The sequence below is a fragment of the Glycine soja genome, chromosome 18, assembly GCF_004193775.1.
Source record: "Glycine soja cultivar W05 chromosome 18, ASM419377v2, whole genome shotgun sequence".
NCBI classification, from domain to species: domain Eukaryota; kingdom Viridiplantae; phylum Streptophyta; class Magnoliopsida; order Fabales; family Fabaceae; genus Glycine; species Glycine soja.
The window spans coordinates 34,285,089-34,301,732 of record NC_041019.1 but is presented as its reverse complement, the minus strand read 5'-3'; the positions used below and the strand labels follow the sequence as shown (position 1 = coordinate 34,301,732).

The 16,644-nt window shown below is 35.2% G+C and overlaps 1 pseudogene; it reads left to right on the top strand.

Moving 5' to 3' along the window:
* Positions 1-406: 406 nt before the first annotated feature.
* On the top strand, positions 407-3,334 carry LOC114397172 (annotated as a pseudogene).
* The last annotated feature ends 13,310 nt before the right edge of the window (positions 3,335-16,644 follow it).

Sequence of the window (16,644 nt, the reverse complement as noted above, 5' to 3'; positions counted from 1 at the left end):
TTTGCTTATAATTTGTATTCCTTTTTTTATTATCTACTATACAACTTTTTGCTTTTCCATATAGACCATAGCACACTACTAAAATAAATGTTTTCGATGACAACAGATCTACGACGATTATACAATAATCGTCTTAAAAAAAAGGGTAGTGACATTTTTATAAATAATTGCAACTTTTCAAAGACGTTTTTCTCAAAACCGTCTTTGAAAACGTATTACTACATCGGTTTCGTAAAAAATCGTCTTTGAAAATGCATCTGACTTATTTAAAAGGCACATGTCTCTCTCACTCGTGCCCACTAACATTCTTCAACAATCGTGTCTCTCGCTGCTAGAAACCCTAAGCCCTAATCCAAACCCTACTCAATCCTTCTCTCTTCGTCACAAATGACACTTCTTCGGGGCGATGCCGAGAAGGTCTCCTAGAAGGGTGAAAACCTCAAAAATGTGTTTGTGTGGTTTGAAGAAAGGAGTGAGTGGCAACCCTTGTCCTCGATTTTTGACCTGTGGGCTCAAATTAACTAGTAGGGACCTAATTCTTCAACCACTAGTATGAATTTCCTTCTCTTTCACTTAGGATTTTCCATTATTATTATTATTATTATTATTATTATTATTATTATTATTATTATTATTATTTGTATTTGTTGTTCTTGTTGTTTGCGAAGGCTAGAGACTAACCTGTTATGTAGTGTCTACTCCTGATGTTGATGAGTTTGAAAGATGGCAAAAGGAGATTGAAGAGGTAGACATACAAGTGGAAGGTTCGGAATTTGGATCCTTATCTGGCAATGTTGGTCGTACTGGGGTAGGAGAAGATTATGAGAGACCTTCGACAGGGTATTACATCATTTCGCATTTCTGTCATGGCGAAAAACTACAATCATGAAACACCAACGAGTTATGTTAAAGTTCTAGGATCTTATACGCAAAGATATGGTAAACATTTTACAATGTTCTATGCCTTTGCCACATATAGTCTCAAATTTAGGCCAAGACACCATACTGACACATATGCCATTTAGTCACATGACTACTTTGTAACTGTTTCAGGATAAACTTGCACTGAATGTGACCACTAAACAAGGAAAGACATTAAAGGATGTACAAGGAGATGTATTCCATGGTTTAGATTGGTGTTTCTAGTATGTTGCTTGAGAAGCTTTTGAAATGAAATATTGATTTGAGCTCATAATTTTGGTGATGAGCTTCTCTGAACATTTTGATTTATGTCATTTAGAGGTGGTGGAACATGCTTGTGGGATGGAAACTCTACAAATGGGAGAATATTTTTCCAATGTATCAAGTGGAATTGATACTTACAACATTAGAGAGCCACTTGGTGTATGTGCTGGTATTTGTCCATTCAATTTTCCTGCAATGATTCCCTTGTGGGTAAGTTGTTTCCAACTTTTTTGGTGGTTATTTTGCTATGCAATTGTTTCCAAAATTAATGTTCTTGACATTTAAATTTTTTTCAACCTTCCTTTCTTGTTACATTCAAATACTTTTTTAGCTTTGATCTTCACTAAGGAATTTTTCGTAGAATATTTGTAGGAACAATATCTTCACTAATGTTCATTTTATAATTTAAAATAATAGATAAGTACCCCTCAACTGCTTTGAACCCTGCCTGCACTTGCTCTTTTTGCAATGTAAATCCATTTAAACTAATTAAGGACGAGTTACTTTAAGTTTGCATTTTGCAAGTGATACTTTAGCAAGAAAGGAAGCTAGTGCCACCCAAGTAAAGTCTTGCCTTTTTGATTGTGTCCATGTTTCTGCCTCACATGGATCATCTTATTAAATTTAATTTCTGAATAGATAATATTAGGAAGAATGTCAGATCTTACAGTTTGAGAAGTCTATATTAATTTTGCTTTTGTGATGACTGATAAATGTGTTCTTATTTATCCATCAAGTAATGAAATACTAAATATTATTGTCCACCCTTGAGTTTTTCTTCCCCATCCATGTAATGGTACGTGCAGCATGCTTCTATGGTAATAACAAACTTAACTGGCAGAACTCAGAAATATACAGTATGTTGTCCACTTTCATGATTCATCATTTTTGGTTACATGCAACTTATGGCAGAAAGAATTGGATATCATAACTTTGGCATTTTTCCAGGTGCTTCTGTAATGCTTGCAGAATTGGCAATGGAAGCTGGTTTGCCTAATGGTGTCTTAAATATAGTTCATGGAACCCATGTATGCTATAATCTTTTCTAATTAAACTTTTGTTCTTCACTTGTTCACTTGTTTCTTGAAAAACTTTCCAAGTAAAGGAACTCATGGGCTTATTTGGCATTTGGTAATTAATTGCATCATGTATTCAAGTTTTCAGGCTAATATGGGGGCCAAAAATCATGTGGTTGTAATGCCTAATGCAAGTGGCAATGCTACTGTAAATGCTTTAGTTGCTGCAAGTTTTGGTGCTGCTGGTCAAAGGTGCATGGCTCTCAGTAGTGTTGTTTTGTTGGGGGCTCAAAACTATGGTATCCTTCTCTATCAAGTTCTTATTCAATTAGTTTTATTATGATTTTTGTGGTGTCATCTTATGCGTGAAGCAATTTTATGCTCTTCCTCTAGTGCTTGTTCCAAAATGATCTGGATGTCTTTGGTGTGCGCCAAACTGAATCACCATTCTTCCTTTCCCAAGACATAATTCAACATCTCCAAAATTTAATCACATTTTTTGCACATTCATACTGCTGTGCAAATTAGCAAGAATGATTAATTCTTTCCATCCTTTTGATAATTCTGGTGACTGTTCCAAGTATTTGGATTTGTTTGTGATGCAGTCTTGGTGAGGAAATTGGTTTTAGTTATTTGGCCTCATAAAACTTACTTTTAACCATGTATTTATAATCTTTTAAGTATAATAACTTCATCGTTTAGTCTTCACAATATTTTTCTGGGGAAAGTAAACTTCTAGAGCATGCCAAAGCTCTTAAAGTAAATGTTGGAACTGAACCTGATGCAGACCTTAGTCCAGTCATTAGCAAATAGGTATGTATTTGGCTCTTCAACTAATAGCACATCTTTAGATTATTGTTTAAGAATTACTATTAAGTGCATCACATTTCCATATTGATCTTGTATACATTGTAGTTATATGTTTCTTAAATATTCTCACAATCTTACCCACTGCACAGGCAAAGGAGCGAATAGATAAATTAATTCAGGTTGAAAGTGGTGCTAGATTAGTGCTCGATGGAATAAATATAGTGGTAGCTTTTATAGTCTTAATCACTTCATTTCATATTGCGTTGTTCGTAGACATTTCTATACTTTTTCATATCCGATCAATTTACCTCTTCAATCTTTAGCAATTAGCATATTTTGCTTTACACTAAAATAAAAGCCAATTGCACAATCTTATTTCAAAGTAGCCCCTCTATTATTATTCTTTTTTATTTATACTGCACATATCTTATTTGATGTTATTGCATTAGCTTATTGTTTGAAAATTGGTATGCTGTGTAAAAGAACATAAATGGGCACGTCTTCATTCTTTCCTATTACTACTTTCACCAATTAAGTACTTTTCTTTTAGAGACTGACTTCTATATGAGCTTATGTGGGTGTTGAAATTGTCAATACAAAGAGAGAGCAAAACTTCTTGAATTTAATTGGAAGAAGTTAATATTTGTTTGTTTGGTTTCTGGCCGTTGTTATGTACGTTATCACACTGTCTTCTACAACTAAAACTTTTAGCATAATAACATGGTAGTAACTTAGAAGTAACTTTTGCATTTCTTAAGAAAAAATATTTGGCGAAAATGAAAGATAATCGTACATGGCTGAAGTCTAATCAAGCACATGCTAATGTTTCATATTGGTCAAGTATATGATAAAGGATTTTTTAACATGTGCAATTTTGCATAGTTAAGACTCATTAATTATCCATTTCAATTAATTTTGATTAACTCATTAATTATGAGCTATTAAAAATATCATTATTTCTCTCTCTTATCTATTTTATAGAGTCTCTAGTTTATAATCTCTCTTTCAACTGAAAAATAATAGTTAATTTTCAGCTTCCATCTTGAATACAAATCACGAGTTATATGACGCTGTTATATTCAAATCATAAAGCCACTCTTAAAGAAGAAAATAGAATATCTAAATTACATTTTTAGAGTCTTCTTTTTAATCTAAGATTCAAAACAATGTGTGAATTTGGTGCCTTTTTTTTAATTATACTTGGATCTACTGCTATGCATATCCACTTGAATTTGGAGACGCTCTTCTGGATTCAAAGTACTCAACACAGTATGCTGTACATATATGTACATATTTGTCCATTATTATATTGTACTACCAGCACACCAAATTTCCTTTATATTGTGCTAATTTTGCATTTTAATTTCGGCTAGCTTTTTTGTAGGTGAGTACATTGGGCCAACTGGTGCACAACTAGATGGAGCAGAAATGGTAGCAAGTGGTTTAGCCACCCATTTTATCCCTTGTAGTGGTAAAAATATTGTATTTAATACCTGCTTATTTTACCGATAAATGTATAATTCTTATACCTTTTAATAAAAAAATGCACATATTTTAATAATGTGAATATAAAAAGTTGGTAAAATATAATCATTTCCTCTTAAGGTACCCACATATCCAAACTTGTGGAAAGGTTCATATACAAAGTGGGAACGTTACACAATAGAAGATGACATGCATATCAAATCACTATTAGAAAATATGCTTTCAACATCGGTTAAAAAATCGATGTTGAAAGTATTATCGTTAACATCGGTTTTTAAAAAATCAATGTTAACGTAAAATTTACAACATCGGTTATATAAATAACCGATGTTGATAATATGAATTACACCCAAAAAAATGTATTAATGTTGACAATTAACATCGATTTTTTGTAAAAAACCGATGTTAACGTACGTTAACATCAATTTTCTGTAAAAAAAATTGATGTTAACTAATGTGTGCATGTTGATAGTTAACATCGGTTTTTTTTTACAGAAAACCGATGTTAATATCGAAAACGTTAACATCGGTTTTTCCAAAAAATCGATGTTAACGTTAACATCGGTTTCTGTAAAAAATCGATGTTAACGTACGTTAACATCAATTTTTCCAAAAAAACCGATGTTAATATCCAAAATGTTAACATCGGTTTTTTCCAAAAAGTCGATGTTACCATACGTTAACATCGGTTTTTTACAGAAACTGATGTTAGCGATTAACATCAGTTTTTTTTTAAAAACCAATGTTAATCGTTAACATCAATTTTTTTTCCAAAAAACCGATGTTACCATACGTTAACATCGGTTTTTTTACAAAACCGATGTTGTTTTCAATAATTTTTTTTAAATACTGCTTCTGTTTTTACAATAAAACCAAAATTTAACCTATAAATTTAAAATCAGACCACACAGCACACAACATATATCATCTGCATTCTGTTTTCAAATAGGTTTTAGCAGAAAACTAGCTAGTAAACTATTAATTGAAAAAAATCAATTGATAACTATGGATAACTATCAACAAAGGTTATTCAATGTTAAAATGAAACAACAATTGTAAAAAATGTAATGCAAAGTATGATAAACTAATTAAGTAACCTAAAGTTACATAGTTCCCTAACATGCTATATTTGATTTCTAACTTTTAGATAATACTGTGCCCATTGGATGCGAAGCGCCTTGAGTCTTTCTGCTTCCAATGGTCTAACTTCATTAAAATACTATATGATCAAATAAAAAATAAATGAATAATGTAATAACAATGATAAGAAAACCAACTTTATTTGAAATAAACAATTACCGTTTCCCAATTATTCCTAAAAGATCCTAAGATTATCATGGACATCCAGTGCATGACGTAATAGCCGCACTCAGTGCTTCCTTTTTGTCTATTACACTAAATACATAATGAAATTTGGATATTAATTAAACGTTAACTACAATTAGTGTACACACACATAAGCAGTATATATAAGTAGAATAAATTTAAATCACATACCTTAACAACAATCCACCTAACAGTAGTCTTGGATTTAGGTTGTGGAGTATCATCAAGTCCTTTCAAAGCACTGTTGAATAAGAGGAACATTAAAATATTGATGTTGTTAAGTTATGCTAATGCAAATGTATTGAAAACAACACTGACCTGTTAATTATTCCCTTAAGATAGTTGTCTGGCCTATTATGTAAAGAACAAAACTAGACCAACTAGGTTTTCCTTAGGCAGAATGACGACCATTTGCCAGTGTCCGCTGCAGTAGAGACGAATATGAGTTATTGTAGTACTATAGATTATTTAAATTCAGTTATTATGTTTGACTTACCCATTCAGGTAGGCTCCAAGGTAGACATCTCGTTTTAAACTCTGCATCCAACTCTTGATGTAACTTTTCGATTCAAATTGCAATTGCCCAGATCTTTGAATGGACTGTGGATCGAGGAATCCATACACATCGGAATTCCCCGCTTGCAGACTTGTCTCAGTCAGATGCCTGTGTTGTTAAGACAAAGTTAATTATGTATGAATTTAAAACAATTACTTTGGTAATTAACAGTAATCCAAATTGACTTACAAAATCCACAACTATATAACAGATATGCTGAGACATTGACCATCGTGTGCAATTTCAAAGAGATCTTTGTGCTTTATGTACAACGAGAAGTTTTGATTAAACACCCCGAACATGGTAGCATCCCACATAACCTGGAGAGGCTTCAAAAATAGTTGTGGGATGGTCAATGTCATCAAGTACAAGGGATCATCGACCTCATGATCCGGGCTTTCTGGAGGTTTTGCTGGAGACACAACTGCCTGTTGATCAAACATAGTTAATTAACAAGTTTTGATTATAGTGAACAAATCAATTGAAAAAAAATAAACATATAATTAGAGTAAATACTTGTTCTGATAAACTCTTCACAAGATGTGTCGGCCAAGCAAGGAAGGTGTTAAGTGCCTGCCACATTGAGGTAACCTCGTCAGTGAGCATAGGAACGAGAGCCTCCGCATCTTTAACCTCTTCAACACAAACCTTGACTTGGCCACGCAACAAAGGGATGTTGTGAACTGCTGTGGATCTCTCATAAAGTCTTCCTAGGGCAACCGGGCGGGAAGGATTTTCTTCAATGTATAGCCCGCATTTGTCTGAGTCACCCGTCTCTGGATCGTTCCCTGAGGGAGCAACACAACTCTCCTTTGTGCTGACACGAGCACCTGAGGGACCAACCTCTGGCTCCGGAGGTAGTGCAAGTCCCTATGAATGCATCTAAGACTGGAACTGGGACTGCATCTGGCTGAAGGATGCCATTAGCTGTCGAGTCACTTTTTCTGTGATCGACTCCTCCAGCTGGTTCCTGATATGTTGGGTCAGCTGCTGTAGGTCTTTAGGAGGCATGGAGGAAAAACTGCGGGACGTTCATGGAGCCGATCCGAAGTATTGCTTTATGGTGACACCTGCTCCAGCAGCACAGACACAACCAAGATGCTTTGGTCGCCCAATGGCAGCAGTTAGGACATCCTAACGTCCATGGGGGACGAACGATCCCTATGACACCTACTCATCCAAAGAATCCTCTACATAACACATATATTTGTCCAAGGCATTCACAGAATACACAAAGATAATTACAATTATTAATTATAGATGACTTACAATCTTCTCAGCTATTTCCTTTGCTGTCACAGACATCATCTGCCCAGTTTTCTTGGTGTGGGCCAGCTTCCACTTCACGTGGCGTCTGATGGGAGATGGAGGGTCAATGACGCCCTCAGTGCTTCTGGATTGGGCAACTTCTTCCAATCTTTTCTTTGTCTTCTCAGCCATGAGCTTTTGTTCTAAATATTCATAACCCCCACGAGACAACACGTGGGGGCCAGTGTTTTGCTTTTGGATGGCCTATGCCTTTTTCCGCACATTCTGCAAAAATCGAACATTAATGAAAATAATTACTACAATGAATTATAAGAACTAATTTTTTTGTGGAAAACAACTAAAATGAAAAAGTACATATCTCCCACGAGGGGTATCTGCGGGTCTGACAAAACTAGGCCCATTTCTTCTTCCTATTGCCGTATTTTTCACAGACAATGTCGTCCACATCGTCCTTGTCGGCTGCAAGTGCCCATTTCCTAGTCAAGTCAGATTTAAACTGCCTCCACCGCTCGCCGACAGTCTGAAGAATTTTCTTCTTTGTCCTATTGTCAGAAGCTTTAGGGATTTCAAATTCCGCCTGACAAACAATAAATTAGGTTTTATTGTAAGTAAATAACAAATTTAGGCTACTAAAGAAAATCAAAGAAGAAAACTAAAATACCTGAATATCCTCCCATATCAAATCCTTCTGAGCAGCAGGGACTTCCTTCCAGGTCTCGTATGTCACATCGCCCTTATCACGAGTGACAATCCCCAAAAATGTTCTTAATTTCTTCTTGTGGGGACCGTCGGCCTTGCCGGTAGCAGGATCGACGTTGACCACAGATCTTTCTGCCCCAGGTGGTCTAGAGGCCAACGATCGTAGCTGTGTCGCCTTGTGTGTCCGCTTCAATGTAGACAGAGACGTTGATGCGTCTGCAGGAGGAGGAGGAAGAGGAGGAGGAGGCAAGGCCGGTGGAGTAGCCATGGACCTTTAAAGAGAAAAAATTGAGTTAGTTAATATTATAAAAAAACACTGTATGAGTTATGTAAATGAATGTACCGAAATGAAATAGTATATTAGAAAATTATGTTAGATGATGTTAATTAATTCTCCTTCATCATGATCATTACGATTAGCATGAACGTCGTCAGCTTCTTCTTCTCCGATGACGTTAGAATTCATTTGTGTGGACAAAGGACTAACATAAGTGTCCATGTATGAATCATCATCTTCTACATTAACACCAATTGTTTTCCTGTGTAGAACCACGGAGCACCTTTCATCACAAGGGTCTTGCACTTAAAATACTTGCTTAGCTTGTTCTGCCATGATGAAAGGGTCATTCTGGTAAGCTAGTTTCTTTAGGTTTACCAATGGAAATCCTACATCATCAGTCCGCACATCGGTGTTGCTGTGAACCCACTTACATTTGAAAACACAAATAGTAAATTTGACATAGTTAAGCTCCCATATTTCATCAATGAACCCAAAGTAAGGGATGGAAGCTACACAGGGATTGTCATCATGTACACTTGCAAAGTGTTGAGATTCAACCCTTAGGGTGACCCCACTGTTTTGCATTGTACTTTTGTCGTCTTGTCCTTTTGTGTAAAAGGAAAACTTGTTTATGTCGTATCCTTGCCAAGTTATAACATTTATTTTAGGCCCATGAGCTAGCTTTCTTAATGTTTCAGAAGCATTTTCGTGAGCAAAGATTGTATCTTTAAACCAATTAGAGAAAGTCTTGTTATGCTTTTTCAAGACCCAGTTCTTTGACATTTTTGGATTACTTTGTTTGACTAAACCTTCATGCTGAAGTATGTTAGGAAAAACTTTATTAATGTTGTTCAACACATACAAGTGAGCTTGTAACAAATCTTCTACACTTGGAGTGATAACATGCAGTCCTCTTGAACCCTTACCGCCCACTCTGTTGTCATGGCGAGACTCAGGAAGCCCAACAGGTTTAGCCTTTTCAATGTACTCTAAACAAAATTCAATGGCTTCTTTTGCGATGTACCTTTCAACAATAGATGCTTTTGGACGATGTAGATTCTTGGTACACCCTTTTAAGATCTTCATGTAGCACTCAACCGGGTACATCCAGCACAGATAAACAGGACCACAACATTTGATTTCTCTAACTAGGTGAACAATTAAGTGGACCATGATGTCAAAGAAAGCAGGAGGAAAATACATCTCCAACTGGCACAGTATAATTGCAGCCTCATTTTCCAGGTCATCAAAGTTGACAGGATCAAGGACTTTACTGCATATGACATTAAAGAAAAAGCATAGGCGAGTTATGGCTAACCTGACTTTGTTAGGCAAAATGTCTCGTATGGCCACGGCTAACAATTGTTGCATCAACACATGACAATCATGAGACTTTAACCCCACCAGCTTAAGCTCCTTCAACTGCACAAGGCTCTTAATATTTGAAGAGTATCCTTGTGGGACTTTAACCCGATGCAGACATTGGCAAAAACTGATCTTCTCCTTTCTGGACAAAGAATGACAAGCTGGAGGCAAGTATATTTTTTTACCATCAGACCTTGGATGCAACTGCAATCGTATGCCCATGTCAGCTACATCTTGACGGGTATTCAGACCATCTTTCGTTTTGCCTTGAATGTTAAGGAGTGTCCCAATGACACTGTCACATACATTTTTCTCTACATGCATAACATCAATACAATGTCTAACATCTAGATCAGACCAGTAAGGAAGATCAAAGAAAATGGACCTCTTCTTACATATGCAACTCTTACTTTTATCCTTCTTTTGGGTCTTTCCAAATACAATATTCAGGTGTTCAACCCACTGGAAGATATGCTCACCAGTTAATGGTATCCGTGCAGTTTTGTGCTCTTGACTTCCATTAAAAGCTTTTTTCAATCTTCTGTAAGGGTGATGAGGTTTTAGAAAATGACGATGCCTAGTGTACACTATTTTTCTATCGTGTTTCAGTTGTATGTAGCTTGTGTCTTCTTCACAGATGGGGCATGCATGATGATCCTTAACACTGTAACCGCTGAGATTCCCATATACTGGAAAGTCATTAATGGTACAAAAAAGCATTAGACGCATTTGAAAAGTCTCCTTGTGAAACCCATCAAACACTAAAACCCCCTCGTCCCACAACTTTCTCAGGTCTTCAATCAACAGACTTAGATAAACATCAATGTCATTTCCTGGTTGTCTTGGGCCCGATATCATCATAGACAACATTATGTATTTGCGCTTCATGCACAACCAAGGAGGCAAATTATAAATTACTAGTAGAACTTGCCATGAACTGTGTTGAGTGCTTAAATTTCCATATGGATTCATTCCATTACTGGCTAGTCCAAGCCTAAGATTTCTTGCCTCTTTGCCGAAATTCGGATACAAACTATCAATCTTCTTCCACTGGGAGCAATCAGCCGGATGACGGATAGGAGCAATCAGCCGGATGACGGACCATTCCATCAGAGTTTCTCCCATTTGCATGCCAGGTAAGATCTTTTGTGTCGTCCTCATTAGCAAATAAACGCTTAAACCTTGGAATGATGGGAAGATACCACAACACCTTCGCTGGAGGATGGACCCTTCTTTGAGTTTTCATCAGAACTGCAGTCCTCATCATCCTTCACCTTGTACCGTGACACCCCACACCTAGGGCATTTGGACATTTCTTCAAATTCATGTTTGTACAGTATGAAATCATTAGGGCAAGCATAAATCTTCTGATAGTAGCTTTTAGGCAACGTGTTATCTTCTGGAAGTAGATCGTGCACTACTTGAAGTAATGAAGTAAAGCTTTTGTCACTCCACCCATATTTGGCCTTGACATTAACCATATTGAACACTGCCGACAACAACGTCAAGGAATTGTTGCACCCCGGATACAAAGTCTTCTTTGAGTCACTCTGCAATCCTTCATACACAGGGGCATGTGCTTGTTGGAAAGACTCTTGTGCAAGGTCATGAATCATATCCTCCAAGCGATCTCCCATTTCTACATCAAACGGTTCGTATTGGTGCCCACTCTGCATGTCTATCATTTCACCATGCCATATCCATGTCGTATAATTCCTCTTAATTCCATCACACAATAGATGCTCTCGTATGTCATCCAGTATTTGACGTCTTCCGTTCAAACAATTGATGCAAGGACAATAATATTTTTCATCTTCATCCGGTCGACCTCTTTCTGAAGCAAATTATAAGAATTGCTCGACGCCTTCCTCATATTCTGGGCTGATGCGACTTTCATTCATCAAACTTTGATCCATCTAAGTAATAACTCGGTCATACTCTCAAAGTTATTTGATGCATGAAAATCTCACTTTTTTATTATAGGTGTGGCCCTATCCCATTCGGGAAGATCATCTTTTATGGTAGTTGCATACATCAGGGTTAATTCTATTTTGTTAAATTTGAGAAAATTTCGGCAGCATTTCGCATTGGCCTCCAAGTACACAAAATGAAATCGGTGAAATTAATTTCCTGATAATCAAGTATGCACTCAGAGAACAACTAGAAATGCATTGTACCGAAATTTCATCAAATTAAACAAAATAATTTTAACCTTAACACATGAATCTACCATAAAAATAGCAGTCTCCCCAAACTGTCCAATCGGACAATTCAAGATTGAATACAATGATTAATGCAAACTATCCGCAAGAATCATTGCATCCAGTCTCAAATGGGAATCTAAGGTTCACTCATCATGAACACAATTTGTATAGCATATATCAATTGTCATTAATGGCAGTGAACACGTAATAAAAATATTAATTGGTAATAAACATTTGTACCTATGATGATGAGCAACACGATCCAAAATGAAAGCAAGAATCAAAGAAATAACTGAATGAACACCTACATCAATCATCATTCCGAAAAATAGATATCAATATGTGTGTGTCTATCTCTGTCTCTGATGAGGGTGTGTGTCTGTGTGTGTGTGTGTCTGTGTCTCTGTGTGTCTGATTACACATGTTGTTAATGAAGGAGGTGCGACTAGGTTAAATAAGACGACAAGTTCCCTACAATGTTGATGAAGAGTAAAAGAACTTTCTTGATTACGCCTCAAATCTGTTTTTTTTAATTTCTTACGGATATATTTTCTTATCTCAATCTTATTCGAAACATAATCAAGTATTAAATATTAACGTATCTTTTAATAGAGATTCAAACTTTGCTATATCCAAATCTTTGAATAATATAAAGAATTACTTGGTTAAGGAGATCATTTTTAATTAATTTTCTCCCTTAAACTTTTAATTACTCCAAGAAATTTTAATTGGTATAAAATTCTTTCACAAAAACTCTATATAAAAGGAAACGATGACATTTTTGCCAAAAATTCATTTTCTTTTATTCTTTAACTAAGAATTTAGCCAAAAAGAAATCTATTACCCAAATTTGTAATAAAATCAAACGGAAAATTTGTGTACTACTATTAGGTAATGCAAGAAAAGCTGTTATAAATAATTTATAAAAAAAGAACTCAATATCGGGCCAAAAACTGAGAAGATTATCCTTAAGAAAAAAATGATTTCTCTTGCATCAAAATGATTTCTCTTAACCATGATTTTCGGTTTTTAATTATGGGAATTTTGATCAACATTCTATAAAGTTATTGAAAATGTTTGTCCGAATAAAACCGTCCAAGTGTTAGGTAAAATGAGTAATTCAAGAAAAAAAAAGGAAAGGCCACTCAATATTGATTAATCACACGTTGGTTCATTGAACCATTAACATGCATGTATTTCCAGCAAAGTGGGAGTAGCAATTAATAAGAAAAAAGAATCAAAGACAGCCTATACAAAAACAACATCCAAAACAATGAATGCCAAACAACTTGCTGGCAGCTATTTACTGTAGGTTCTTGGTTTTTGGCCATGCGCAACTATTAATGTATAGAGGTCAATAGTATACTCTAGCATTAACAATGATGGAAAAGAGAATAAACGAATCTAGTATATAAAAAGAAGAAAAATTGTTAACCAGTGTGTTATTGGGTATTAGTTAAAAAATTAAAAGAAAAATACTTAGATTAGAATACATAAAATTATGTTATTTATAATTTCTTTATGACAGACAGACTTCTTGTGTCGATGGCATTATTCACTCCTACTGTTTTTCTTTTTGTTCCTCCATAAAAGAGTATATTTTTTTTCTCTAATCTCTAGTAAACAACAGACAACCAGAAATCAATAACATCTGAAGTAAACAACAGACAACCACAGGGATCTGCAATTATGCAATTAAGGTTTGATAATTTCAAGTCAAGTGTAAACTTTCTTGTTCCTTTCGTGATTTGATACTCTTTTAGCAGTTGAGTGAATTTCTGTGATTTAACCGATAACCACACCTATTTGATTTACCTTGCCTAAAAGAAAGTCATTGAATTTTAAGGTAGTGGGAAAATGCATTGAATTGGATAGTTAAAATGCCTATTTATACTCTTGTCAAAAAAGAATGTCTATTTATACTCAGGGACTACCTATTTGTCTGAGTTTCGAAACTATTAAAGATTTCATTCCATAGAGTTGAATTTAGGAAGGAATGTGATGAGAGCTAAGAGCATAGATGCCAGTTGGATCAAGAATTTCCTTTTATAGCTGTTTGATTTTTCAATAATATTTCGTTCATCAAGTATATCATGCGACCACTGCAACCTAGGTGCACAAGATACTGATAGTTTGCATTTATTATATGCAACAATTCTTATCTATAAATGTCACCAAGATTCTGCCTATTTTATGTTAGCTATTGACCCTTCAACTCATCAGTGCTTACCATTCTTGTAACTTCTACAATTTTAGGTCTTTTATAAAATGAACACAACAAGGTACATCTTAATTAATTTCTCATAAAGATGTTAAATGACAATTGTTTTTATAAAATACAGGGAAAGGTTTAGCAGTGGGGCTGAACTTAGAACTGTGGTCCAGGCAGAAGTAGCTAATCCAAAAAGTCCTCAAAGGGGGACAACAAACAAAACCACTCAATTGGATAAGTCTGCCACCACTGATCATTTGAGCAAAGACACAAGCAACAATAAAGGTCATGGCAATGCCAATCATGCCACATAATCCACACAAAAGTCGGCGTCACAGACTAGAATAGATGTTAATGTTGTAGACTTTTTATTCAACAATCTTTGTTTTTTGAACCAAATATTGACTGAAGTTCAACACTTTGATTAAACCAAATATTGACTTAATGCTGTAGACTTTTTATTCAACAAGCTTTGTTTTTTGTTTGTGTGTAAATCTATTAGCTAGCTTCCTTCTTTTCTACGGCAAAAATAGATGTTAACCACCCACACGTAACAACAACAAATCAATTTCAAACTCACTAAACATTCATTGTTTACCAAGTGGTAGGGACCAATAGCAAATGTGATAGGGATCAGTATCAACTCCAACAAGTTACTTGTTTTTAAAGAGTTATGATGATGCTGATAGGTTGCAGGTTATAGTTTCAACTAACTGGACCTACTAGTGCTTACCAAGGCACATTGTCCATCTCATTGATCATGTATGTGATAGCCTTTGTTTTTTGGTTCAGGGGAGGGGAATGTGGAAAAAGTTTGGTGATACTGCCTCATCTTATAAATGTGTACTGGTTCACAAAATATGGGCCTCAAGGAATGTTTCGGGAGTACTTACTGCCCTCAAGCTCCAGTCATTTAACAAAAATAAGAATGTGTCACTCTAGTTTCTTGTGATTAAGATTAATTGTTCTTAAAAGCTACATATTACTAAAAATATAAAATAGAGCCTTTGTATTAAGAATTTTATATTACAAATAATGAATTTCAAATAAAGAGATGATAACTTTTAAATTAAATTATATCATTACAAATTTAATTCTAGCCAAATTAGTTTTAGAGAATCAAATCAAGATATGTCAAATTAAGTTAGAACAATTTCACCTAAATTAAGATGTACTCCATGTTGTGGGCAGCTTAGCTAAGCATAACAGCTTATATGATGTTGTTTTATTGAATTGACATGCTGCAACATGCAAAAAGAGTGTATGTTTCAGCATTCAGTGGTGGCGAGTTTACCCAAATAATTCCATATGACATGTATATATAACTATATATATGGGGTACAGACACAGTGTGTATGGTAGGGAAAGGCAAAAAGAATACAATAGGCCAAATAACAACTGCAGCATGCAGCTGGCTAGGTACCTGTAGATTAAAGCATATGTAATGTAATTACAGTTCCTTCCTTCCTAGCTACCCTCTCTTCAATTCAATTCTAGTACCAAATTAGTTATTATTAAAAAAGAAAAAGAAATCAAACCCCACACTAGGAGTCTAGTCTCTCATTACAAGGCCCTCAATACCCTCTGAATAATTATAAGCAGTGTCAACTAAAAAGGGTGAACAGTAATCATTACCTATAAAAGGGCTGACCATGACCTCATACTACTTTGGAATTGGGGAAAACCACAAATGGAATGTATCAAAGCTGAGAATACAAATGAAAACGGAGTAGGGTTAGCAAATGGAATTGGGCTATCAGTTTGAGAACATAATAAACAAAATTCTAATTGCATTTGTACCTTAATTTTTTTATTAGTAGTTAATATAATTAGAAAAACTAACAATTACAACCACTTATACAAACAAACCAGCATCAAAATAGCTAATAATCTCGACAATAAAAAACAATTAAGATACAATCTAATTTTTCTTAAGTTAACTACTTTTGCTTGTGTGTGTGTGTGTATATTATCCTACATCCTAGGCTTTCCTTCAAAGTAGCAACAATTTGATCAACTAGAAGCTTGGCAACAAAGTTCTATGAATCCAACTTCCTCCATTTCAAAACAGACAATGGCCAACCATTCTACATCTCTTATTAATGGCATTCCCATCAACGAGGCATCTAACCTTGGGTGGCAGCAGGCTCAAGTTATGGCAAAACCCATCAATTGATTCAAAAATTCCAATTAAGGAAGGATAAACCATTTTCATTCTTGAAATTCCACTTAAAATG